General features: G+C 37.4%; 1 pseudogene; it reads left to right on the top strand.

Moving 5' to 3' along the window:
• The first annotated feature begins 4,012 nt into the window (after positions 1 to 4,012).
• Positions 4,013 to 9,215, top strand: LOC124863118 (annotated as a pseudogene).
• The last annotated feature ends 1,671 nt before the right edge of the window (positions 9,216 to 10,886 follow it).

Below are 10,886 nucleotides of genomic sequence, written 5' to 3'. Positions count from 1 at the left end.
TGCAATGACTACCTCCTGTATGTCTGTATAATACTGTAAAAACTACAGGTATATTACCAACCCAAATGTTGGCCTGAACTGCATATCTTCACTGTTAGTTTTCGAGAACGTGATAAAAAATATAAACCTGTAGATGAATGTGTGGAAGGTTAAAGATTGATTCAGGAAAAATACTACACTCGTCAGCACTTCATTATTAACAGATACAGTATTTTCTATAATTGGTCAGGTCAATGAAAAAATTAGATACTGGTGAAGCTGGTTCCAAGTTTATATGTTAAAGAAAGATGATTATTTTGATTTGACATATTTTTATGTTTCATTGTGCTCTATAAATGTAAGTATCCAGCTGCTGATTAATTCAATAAATGATGTCTTAAAAACAGGAAGATTTCAATATCTTGTTTAAATGAAAGTGTGCATATTCCTCAGCTTCCTGCTGTTTCCTTCTGCTTGTGGTTCATCATGTTTCCAGGGGTAAAAATTAACTCCTAAAGTCAGTTCAGTTCGAATTCAGTTTAAATGCATTGTCAAGTATGAGTTGCAGTAGAACATAATTAGTGCAATAAAACTGCAATAAAATCTGCACTATTGCACACTTAAATTGTAATTTAAGAAATAGTAAAGGACAAGTACAAAATAAAACATGTTAAGACGATCAAAGTCACTTAAATATTAGTAAAAACCATCGAAATAGCATTACAGTAAAAAGGCCACAGTGCTTTTAAGTGTAATCTATTAGACTTTGGATGCAAAAATCAACCAGTGTGACTGCAAGACTTAAATAGGTGTAGATTGATTAAATGAATGAAAGCATGCACTTTTTACAGCCTGTCCTAAAAGCTTACCTCCTGTCTGGATGGTAGATCCACGTGTGAGTGGGATGGTCGGGGTCAGCGCTGATCTTCATTTCCTTCCTTTTACAGTCCTGTCTCTAGAGGTCATGGATGGCTAACAGTTGTGTTGATCTGATCTCCAGTAATGTATAACTATAACTGGGTTTAGGGGGTATATGTTGAAATAGTAGTCTCATAAATCACAGAAAGTTTTTACTTGAACACCAAATCCTGCATCGTCTTTTCCACCTAAGGCTCCTGAGACATAATTTGTGGTTAAAGGGTCTGAATTAATGTCCCAGGTGGTTGGTTCTGCTTTGGGTTGAAATGTTTGTGACTCCCCGATGTTCGTGGCTTGTTATCAGCTGGTGTTTAAACCACCAGTTAGAAGCTAATGTGAGGTCCATCAACCAGAAACCTTTATGGAAAAACCAGCCACATTTAGGCCAGGGGAAACCACTCACCCCATTAAGTCGAACTTTAATGTGTCTGCTTACTTTGGAAATTACTTACAACAGCATTTGCTTCGAAATTAGTAAAGTAAGTTCGTCTTTGGACCGGAGTCTTTAAAAAAGAAACTGCTTAGTCAGTCACTTAACCTGGATGGCATTAAATTGACCTCCAGTAATAAAGTAAAAAACCTTGGTGTTATTTTTGACCAGGACATGTCATTTAAATCCCATATTAAACAGGTTTCTAGGATTTCCTTCTTTCACCTCCGGAACATTGCCAAAATTAGAAATATCCTATCCAGGAGTGACGCTGAAAAACTAGTCCATGCATTTGTTACTTCAAGGCTGGACTATTGTAATTCTTTACTATCAGGATGTCCACAAAATGCAGTTAAAAGCCTTCAGCTGATTCAAAATGCTGCAGCAAGAGTTCTGATGAAAATTAAAAAGAGAGATCATATGTCTCCTATTTTAGCTTCCCTTCATTGGCTCCCTGTTAAATCCAGAATATAATTTAAAATTCTCCTCCTCACATATAAAGCCCTTAATGATTTAGCTCCATCATACATCAGAGATCTGATTGTTCCATATGTTCCTAACAGAGCACTTTGTTCTCAGACTGCAGGTTTACTGGTGGTTCCTAGAGTCTCTAGAAGTAGAATGGGAGGCAGATCCTTTAGTTATCAGGCTCCTCTCCTGTGGAACCAGCTTCCAGCTTTAGTCCGTGAGGCAGACACCCTGTCTACTTTTAAGGCTAGGCTTAAAACTTTCCTTTTTGATAAAGCTTATAGTTAGAGTGGCTTAGTTTATCAGGGAGGGAGCCTTCCTCCCTCCCTGTTGGGTGGAGTAAGGGGGAGTCAGGTTTAGCCTAAACTGGCTCAGTTATGGTTGAGGTGCAAACACACCCTCCATTTCTGCTACCTGTATGACCCCTTCTCTTTTCCAATGGTTATAATCAGTCTGACAGAGAGAGGTATCCCAATCATTGTGGTTTTTAATATAACAATGACCATCAGTGGGACCCTTTGTGAGGTGTCTTGAGACGACATTGTTGTAAATAAGTGCCGTTTAACTAAATAATCTGAACTGAAACTATCTGTGTAATTATGCTGCTATAGGCTTAGGCTGCTGGAGGACATAATGACCATTTTCACCCTCTTCGCTACATTCTTACACTACTCTCCAATTTTGCATTATTTGCTGTTATTTCAGTTTTTAACTTTATGTTTTCCCTCTTTTCTCTTTCTAGAAGCTACACCTGGCCTGACTCTGTGACACCTTTCTGGAGAGGGGAATCGTCCGAGCTTTTGCTGGCAACAACTTAATGCTCACCCTCTACCAATGATCCACACAGCCCTGTCTTTTAGTGTTTAACCCTTTCTCTCTCCTTGACTGAGCTTTTACTGAAACTAATTATATGTGCTCTCTTTCAGACTCTAACCTTGAAAACTGGCTCAGAGTTTATCTGTTCTTTCTTTCTAGGTGAAACGACTAAAGGAGCTACATCCATTAACATTTACTTTTCCTTCCCATAGAAAGCACTCCTGGATCAGTGCTTCTTAGTTCTCTTTGTGTCTCTGCTCTGTTCTCTCAAACCCCCAGTCGGTCGTGACAGATGGCCGCTCACACTGAGCCTGGTTCTGCTGGAGGTTTCTTCCTGTTAAAAGGGAGTTTTTCCTCTCCACTGTCGCTACATGCATGCTCACTATGAGGGATTGCTGCAAAGTCAATGCCAGTGACTGTCCACTGTCTCTACATGCTCATCCGGGAGGAGTGAATGCTGCAAGTCACTGACTGGATGCAATCTGCTGGGTTTCCTTAGACAGAAAAACTTTTTATCCAATTTGAATAAATAACTGAATCTGACTGCACTGTTCAATTGTTAGGATTAATTGGAATGTATGTACCTGACTGTTGTGAAGTGCCTTGAGACAACATGTGTTGTGAATTGGCGCTATATAAATAAAACTGAATTGAATTGAATTGAAATGAATAAGTTCTCTTTCCTTTTGGATTTGTTCTGATGGATTTGTTTCATTCTCTTTTTATTAATACAGTTCTTTGTTGAGCTTAGTTTTATTTCTGGTAATCACAGTAGGCATATTTATTCTAGTCGTCTAGTAAAATAATGTGAAAAAGAAACAGCAAACTTACATGAAAGTTCAGGAGAAAAAGACATAAAGGATAGTAACGGAGTTCAGGCAGGAGAACGAAAGAAACCAGCAAAGAACAATGAAAACTAAACAGCTTAAAGAGTGAAGAGAAAGACAGGTGAGGATAATTAGGAGAAGATGAGATGCATGGAGAGAGCTGAGGAAGATGAGAGTAATGAGCAGAATCAGCCACAGAGGGACACAGGGAGGAGATCTAAATATAACAAAGGACAAGAGTAAAATAAGAAACAAGTAAACAACAGGATGAATTAAAATGGCAACACCAAGAGAATATAACCACAGGGAAATAAAGAAACAAGAAACTCAAAAACACCTGACCCAGCAGGATAATGACAGGAAAGTTATTTATATACATAACTCTGGAGAAGTGTTTGAATAGATACCATGTTCTAAACCCCTATCATTCTGATGATCCTGTTCAAATTAAAGAGCTGTTCCAAAACATTATTGATATGGTAAAACAAAACAAAGGAGGTTGCAGCTTCAGACAAACAATGCAATTTCAGAAACTCCTTTGTAAGAAAAACAACATGCACTTTCAGAAGAGGAAATGAACAGAAGAGAACAGGAGCTGATAGAGCGAATGATGAAAGCTCCAGCAAAAGAACCCGAGAAACCAAAAGTTCCCTCTGTGAATGTGGCAAATAGCATGGATCAGTTTTATATTCCAAACAGTAAGTTTAACTTGGTGAAGAATTAATTGCTGATTGATTGCGCTGTTCTTCAGAATAACACACTTCATCTTCTCTTTCAGTGAGCAGAGAGGTTCCCTCAGAGTTTAGGAAACAAGGAGCACATGACAATGTTGCTGAATGGCTGAGCAACAGAGAGAAGCAGTCTGAGATCAGCTCTGGCATTGGCAGCATTTGTTCCTCAAACACGTATATGGAAGGTATGGATGAAAGTCTCATAATGGCAGCAAATCAGTCAACAAGCAGTTCTGTTACTGAAAGGATCCTCTGAAATTGTTCCCATTCATCACTAAGATTTAACGCAGGAACTGTTTTTAAAGCATAAGTAGCTCAACAATGTGATGAAAAGTAACTTCAGTTTTAGAGTAAGAACTGATTTACTGATGTCTGTTAAATACATCATAAAGATGATCTTTTGTTCAGTGCAGTGACTGTATCCTGTATAGAATAGAATAGAATAGAATAGAATAGAAGAATAGAATAGAATAGAATAGAATAGAATAGAATAGAATAGAATAGAATAGAATAGAATAGAATAGAATAGAATAGAATAGAATAGAATAGAATAGACTTGTTTATGTGGGTGTTGTGTGTCTCCCTCAGTGGGAATATTCAGGTGTTTCAGCAGCAAAGTGAAAAGCAAATGAAAGCATGCAGATAACAGAAATAAGAATAAGAGACTGTACAATAAGGGCAAATTTACAGCATATGTAAAATGCTGTAAGGTTATTAAAAACAGCATAATAACATCGAAAGAAATGTGCAACTGAGTAGAATAAATTAAAAAAACTGCAAATAACAGCAGGGATTTAAACACTTGTTAAGTTCGTTGGGAGCAGTGATGGTTATAAAGTCTAACAGCTGCTGGGAGGAAGGATCTGCGATAACGCTACTTTGTGCACCTAGGACGCAGCAGCCTGTCACTGAACGAGCTCTCCAGCTCTGCAACAGCTTCATTCATGTGGTGGGAGACATTGTCCAGCAGTGATGTTATTGTTGCTAGAGCCCGTCTGTCTCCCACCACCTGCACTGGGACCAGGGGCATCCTAGGACAGAGCTGACCGTCCTGATGAGTGTGTTATTGTCTGGTTAATACACTAAAAACTACAGTTTTTAGTACATTTGATTGCAGAGCAGCTGCAATAGCAGAATCTCATGACATATTTTAGATCCTTTTTCTACATGAAGACCTTGTTATTGGTTTATTATTAAAATTGTTTAATGTAAATTTCATATCGATATATAGTATTTCAGGATTTAATTAGACAGAGCAAATTTTTCAATATTAGTAAATAATGAAGTTGTTTTTCCTTTAGGATTTTTCCCAATGGATTTTATTTGTGTTGATAAATCTATTTCCTTCCTGAATTGTTTGTCTTTAGTTATATAATATAGTTAATATAATATAGTCAGTTATGTAATATAGTTACTTTTGGTGGCCAAAGTATACCTGTAGTTACTCTAGTTGTTCAGCAGATGTCTGACTGTGTTTAACTGTAACAATCAACCATCATCCCTCAATAACAGCCAGCATTTACTTTCATGTAGGAACAGGTTTTGTTAGAACAGACAACAAGCAGAAAAGTCAGCAGAGTGAAGCTAATGAAATGGCTGCTGATATTTCCAACTCAGGTCAGTGATCTCTTTATAAAACCTTGACAAAATTTGATCAGATCTTGGATTCTCCTTTTGTAAACTCTTATTATAATGGCTGAATATGTTGGATTCAGAGACTTTGACTTTAGAGAGGAGTTGGGAGTTAGACAAAAATTACTCCCTCTGTTTTTCAAGATTTTATTATACTAGGTTTTTGATGTTGTGTGAATGTTATTGATAATTACTTAATTTTATCATTGCTCCAACAAGAATATATTGTTGAATTAAAAAGTACAGTCTGTGATTGCCTAAACAATGTGTTTGTAAACTGTATGCAGATGATGCCTTGCCTCTCTTAACAGCGCAAAGCCACCCTGCTGCAGAGTTGAGGATTGTGTTGATAGGAGGACGAGAACTAAATGGAAGTCTCAGTGGTAGAAGTTCAGCTGGAAACATCATTCTGGGTCAAAATGTTTTTGACACCAGAAGAAGAACAGCTCAGAGTGAAGCGAAGCAGCAGGAAGTATTCGGCAGACTAGTTACAGTAGTTGATACTCCAGGCTGTTGGTGGGGTTATCAACAAGAAGACACGCCAAAACTGGATCGGATGGAAGTCCAGAACAGTATCCAGCTGTGTCCTCCAGGACCTCATGTGTTTCTTCTGGTCATTCCTGTTGGTTTATATCTACCTCAGCGGGTCAAATCATCACTAAAGGAGCACCTGGAACTTTTCAATGCAGATGTTTTCAGTCACACCATCTTGCTATTCACTGCAGACAATCCATGGAGTGACGAAACAATAGAATCTAATATCAGAAGAAGTCCAACCCTGCAGTGGATCCTTCAACAATGTGGAAACAGAAAACATGTTCTCAACATCAGTAACAGAGAAGATAGAGATCACGTCAAGATGCTTTTTGAGAAAATTGAGACCATGGTTGCAAACAATGGAGGAAGACACTGTCCTGTTGACAGATGTCAAGGAGAAGCTCTGAGGAAAGAAATGACAGATTTGTCTGAAAGAGCCTCAAGAAGGTTTGATCAAGTTCAGAAACAAAGAAGGAAACTCAAAGAGCTGATTGAAGGTAGGTTACAAATTAAACAGCTACTTTATAGAAGGTTGAAACAAATTTATTCTAGCCTTTTGAACTCTGCTTTTCACCCTTTGTTTCCTACAGTAGCTTGTTACCAACATAAGCTACTAAATCTATTATGTCAAATTTGCAAAAATCATTCCCTGTAATACATGATATAGAATAAATGTTTGTTTTTTTCAAATTGTAATCCTTATTTGACCATCTATCACAATTACTGGTAATGTATAGCAACAATAAATAAATACAAACTTTTTAACTCTGTCTTATTTTTATTTTCAAATCTGTTTCACACAACCCCAAACAATCCAATTTCATATTCAATAGAAATCTTTTTGGAGTTGTGAAGTTTTGTTTAAGCTATTTCAATTAATGTATTGAGAGTATTATATAAAAACAGATTGTGTTATTAGTTGTATCATTTAGAATTCAATTTTATTTTCTTCAGATGCAAAGTCCGCATCAGAACATTCAAGACTGGTGTTAGTTGGTGCAAAGTGGGCAGGCAAGAGCTCAACTGGAAACAGCATACTGCGAAAAAATACATTTAATGTTAACAACAATGGTAGAATAACACACTGTGAAATAAGCCACAATGTGGTTGAAGGAAGGCGGCTCACTGTGGTAGATTCTCCTGGATGGTTCTACATCAACACCCTTCAGGACACCAATGAGATGGACAAACTGGAAATAGAGAACAGTGTGTATCTGTGTCCTCCAGGACCCCATGCTGTGCTGCTGGTTATTCATCTGGCAGCTGCTATGAACACATCATATCTGAGATCTGTTCAGGAACATATGAGTCTGTTTAGAGAAGACGTCTGGAAACACACACTTGTTCTGTTCACCAGAGGAGACTGGTTAGGAGTGAAGACTGTGGAGGAGCGTATAGAGAGTGAAGAAGGTCTGCAGTGGATAGTGAACAAGTGTGGGAACAGGTATCATGTCCTGAACAACATGGATCACAGTGATAAGACTCAGGTAAAGGAGCTCCTTGAGAAGATTGAAGAGATGTGGGCAGGAAATAAAGATCCTTACTATGAAGTGGACCTGGACCGAGCTGCACAGATAGAAGCCAAGAAAGAGGCTGGAGACAAGATGGCCAGAAGGTTGAAGAAGATCAATGAGAGACAGTCAAGAGTCCTGAAAGAGGTGCTTAAAGGTTAGCTTACAGTTTGGATATTTTATGATTCATCAAAGCAGTGTTATAATTATTAAGATAAATAATTCTGGTATTTTTTTTTACAGGCGATAGACATCCAGTCACTGACATCAGGATTGTTCTTGTTGCACAAAAATGTTCAGGGAAAAGTAGAGCTGGAAACATGATCCTTTTCAATAATTTATTTGATCTCAGTTTCAACATGAGTCGGTTGAAAAAGGTAACCATGTATGCTGCCTGATCAGAAATATTTTACAGTTTAACAGCCAACGTGGACATTTCCGTGAAGAATTTCAAATCATAGTTTTTGTTTTTCATCATTTCAGAACTACCAAGATCAGAAAAGATCTCCAACATGTGTGAAACATGAAGGAAACTTTGATGGAACAAAAGTCTCTGTTGTTGAAACACCAGGTTGGTTCACAGACCCAACACCACCAGACTGGATCAAAGGTGAAGTTCTCCACAGTGTCTCCATGTGTTCTCCTGGACCTCATGTTTTTCTCCTGGTTGTTCCGATCTCCAGAGCTTTCACAGAGAAAGATCTCAAAGCTCTGGTGGAGGTCTTAATGCCATTAACAGAGAGAGTGTGGAGACACTGCATGGTGCTGTTTACCTGGGGAGACTGGCTCCATGACCTCCCTGTAGAGAACTACATCGCCAGAGAGGGCAAGGAGCTCCATGAGCTTCTGGAGAAGTGTGGAAACAGATACCATGTTCTCAGCCTCTATCATTCTGATGATCCTGTTCACGTCAAAGAGCTGTTCCAAATAATTATTGACATGGTAAAACTAAACAAGGGATATTTCACAGCTAAAGCCAAACAAAAGAAATTTCAGAAATTCCCTTGGCAAGAAAAGCAGATAGAAGAGGAATGGAGCAGGAGAGAACAGGAACTGATAGAGCGAGTGATGAACGCTTTAGCAAAGGAACCAGAGGAACCAACAGTACCTTCTCTGAAGGTGGCAAATAGCATGAATGAGCTTTACATTCCAGACAGTAAGTTTAATATAGTGAATAATTACCTGCTGAATTACTGTTGATTATATGCACTGTTCTTCAGAATAACACACTCCATCTTCTCTTTCAGTGAGCAGAGATGTTGCCTCAGGATATGGGAGCATTTCAGAGTTTAGGAATCAACGAGCACATGACAACGTTGCTGATTAGTTGAGCAAAAGAGTGAGACAGACTGAGACTGTACAGTAAGGGTGAATTTACAGCATAAGGAAAAATACTGTACTGTTATTAAAAACAGCATAATAAGATTTAATTAAATGTGCAACTGAGTAGAATAAATAAAAAAAAACTGCGCAAATAACAGCAGGGATTTAAACATTTATTAAGTTTGTTCGGAGCAGTGATGGTTATAAAGTCACAACAGCTGCTGGGAGGAAGGATCTGTGATAAAACTCCTTTGTGCACGTAGGATGCAGCAGCCTGTCACTAAAGGAGCTCTCCAGCTCCCCATTTTAGATCATTTTTTCTACATGAAGACTTTTTGTTATTAATTAAAATTGTTTCATTTCAATTTTCTACCACTATGTACTGTTTTAGGATTTCATTAGACAGAGCAAATTCTTCAATGAAGTTGATTTTCCTTTTGGATTTGACGCAATGTATAGCGTCAAATGTATTCTATTTTTGTTTTTGGTAAATCTATTTGTTCAGTGATTTGTTCATTATTAGTTTTATTGTGATATTGTTACTTTTAGTTGCCAAAGTAGACATGTAGTTATTGTAGTCATCCAGCAGAAGCGAGCTCTGAATATGTTTGACTTTACCAACCAACCATCATCCCCAACAACCTCTACACTATTTACTTTCCTTTAGGAACAGGTTTTGTTAGAAGTTAGAACAGACAACAAACAGAAAAGTTGACAAAGTCAAGCTAATGAGATGATACTTCCAACTGAGGAAAGAGATCATTTTATAAAACTCTCCCTCAAACTTCATCCCATCTTGGATCATGCTTTTGTAAACTGTTATTTTGCTGGCTGAATATGTTGGTAAAAGAGGTGTTCCAAAAAAATATTGATATGGTAAAACAAAACAAAGGATACTTCGCAACTAAACCCAAACAAAAGACATTTCAGAAACTCCATTGACAAGCAAACAGAGAAATGGAACAGGACGGAGGATGAGCTCATAGATGAAATCTTTAGTAATGGAACCAGAAGAACTAAGACAACATGACATGAAGATCACATTCCAGAAAGTAAATTTAATATGCTAAAGAATTAACTGCTACGTTTCTACATACTGACGGCTACATGCACTGTTCTTCAGAATAAAAATGTTGTTTCATTTTTGAATCAGTGAAGCATTTACTATTCCTACTTCTTGATGCAAATATTTTATTTGGCAATTTGCCATTCGATCTAAATAGAAACAAGCCCTTATATTTGTGATTATTGCCAAACAAGATAATAAAAAATGCTTAAAAAGCCAACTTGAGAGTTTTTGAGTTGGACAAAATTAATTCTAGAAGGAAAGCATTTAACATTAATATATTTTTGAAATATAATTCTCATGTAGGTGCTGTATTTAACAGTCTGGTCTGATGATTTGAGTTGGGTTACATCAGACCCCTGTATTAGTCATGCTTCATTTACCAATCATTTAGCGTTTTGGAGGTTTAATGAAAAATATGTAATTTATATGTTTTTATTCAATAATACAGAGATTTTATTACTCATGTCTGTATATGGTCACTTATGAGTTGTTAGCTTCAAAGCTCAAATGTTAAAGCCAGGACATTTCTGTTTTGACTACGTTTTTTGTCATCATGGCTACGTTTTAATGGTAAAAAAGGAGTGTAAACAGAATGTTTTCAAATCAACATCTTGGTTTAATTCCCAGTCCCAGTCCGGTATTGAG

Source organism: Girardinichthys multiradiatus, chromosome X (assembly GCF_021462225.1).
Source record: "Girardinichthys multiradiatus isolate DD_20200921_A chromosome X, DD_fGirMul_XY1, whole genome shotgun sequence".
NCBI lineage: Eukaryota > Metazoa > Chordata > Actinopteri > Cyprinodontiformes > Goodeidae > Girardinichthys > Girardinichthys multiradiatus.
The sequence above is the reverse complement of the archived record's forward strand: the minus strand, read 5'-3'. Positions and strand labels throughout refer to the sequence as shown.